The sequence below is a fragment of the Hipposideros armiger genome, unplaced genomic scaffold (assembly GCF_001890085.2).
Source record: "Hipposideros armiger isolate ML-2016 unplaced genomic scaffold, ASM189008v1 scaffold_615, whole genome shotgun sequence".
NCBI classification, from domain to species: Eukaryota; Metazoa; Chordata; class Mammalia; order Chiroptera; family Hipposideridae; genus Hipposideros; species Hipposideros armiger.
In genome coordinates, this window is record NW_017731965.1 from 933,051 (window position 1) to 934,466 (window position 1,416).

Here is a 1,416-nt window from a genome sequence, read left to right on the forward strand (position 1 = left end):
AGGACGGTTTTTTGGCTCCTTCATTGTTCGGCAACCTACAGGCGCGGCTGAGATTCAGCACCGCGGACAGGGATCCTGCCCCAGCCGCAGCTGTCAGAGCGGAAGCAAGTTCCCCAGAGTGTAGGAGGGCTGGCGGTGAGCCTCTCATACTCTCCTCCCTTAAAAGCAGCTTTCTACCTTTTTCTTTTGCTTTTCTTTTTTTTCAAGGTGGAAAGGAAATTAATCGTCACACCTTCCATCGACTGACATTAATAATACAAACCTTGGAGCATAAAGCCTTCCAGCTTTTTGATAACCAGGAAATACTCTTTCTTTCCTGATGCATACAGACCCCTGGCACAGCGCCTGAAACAGCGGACTCAGTCTCATGGCTGCTATTCAGGCTGTGAATTTCACAAGGCTGAAGCGGTGGTCTCTTTTTTATGTGGTTTCCTGTTTTAAGGGAGCTTGGGGTGGGGCAGCATTGGGATAATCAAGGTCTTTTAGCTCTGCTTTTCCCTTTTCCCTTCCCAAAACGCTGATTAGTTGTTTACAGATAGAGGTAAGCGAAAGAAAACGCAAGAGAGCCATCTGCTGTCTTAAGCTGTGATAAAAGCGTGTGCAAAACCAGAATGAAAACCCGTTCAGGGCGGGTGAACACAAACCCACACTTTACTGTAATTCAGAAAATAATTTCTCACTCATTAGAAGCTCCTCACCGTTGTTCATTTCACTTTTGACATTATAAAAGCAACATATGAAGTACTGCTCAGGTACAGTGGCTGCTGACTAATCTGTTAGGAGTCTGAACACTGATTTCAGACAGTTTTGGTTCATGTCTTGATTGTGCTATTTCCTGGCTATCTAATGACCTGCAGCAAGTTGCTTTATTCTCTCTCAGCTTCTATTTCCTCATCTCTAAAACTGAGATGATAACATAATCTCCTTTTCAACTCTTGTGAGATCAAATTGAGTAAATGAATGTAAAGATCCTAGCACAGTGTCTGACATATCTTAAGAGTTCAACAGTGACAGCTATTATTTTCATGGTTTTCCAGATCACTCATTTCTATCTTGCAAATTCTTTTCCAACTTTCATATTTTTTTCAATATCAAAATATATGTATTCTCATGTATATTTTCTCACCTCCTAAATAGATATACATGGCAAGATTTAAAGCAGTCAGAAATACAAAAATTACTTTCAGTTTTGGTGTAAGAAGTCCAATATCAAACTTAGTTTGTAATTGATTAAATTTTTTAAGATAGCTCTATAATTCTATTTCTCTGCTCATTGAAAATTGACACTAAAAACACTTTCCTTCATCCCAGAAATTAATATGTGTGCCTATGAGAAAACAGGTCTAAACTGTCAGGTACCATAAAAGCATTGGTTCATTGGAAGCTGACTATTCGACTACTTCCCTGTGCTTTCAG

The 1,416-nt window shown here is 40.0% G+C and overlaps 1 protein-coding gene across 1 annotated transcript in view; it reads left to right on the top strand.

Moving 5' to 3' along the window:
- LOC109372158 (uncharacterized) overlaps positions 1-1,187 on the top strand; it is a 3,931-nt gene extending 2,744 nt beyond the window's left edge. The window contains exon 3 of the mRNA XM_019625119.1: positions 208-1,187. The gene's annotated coding sequence lies outside the window, so the exon portion shown is untranslated. The remainder of the gene's footprint in view (positions 1-207) is intronic.
- Positions 1,188-1,416: the final 229 nt, after the last annotated feature.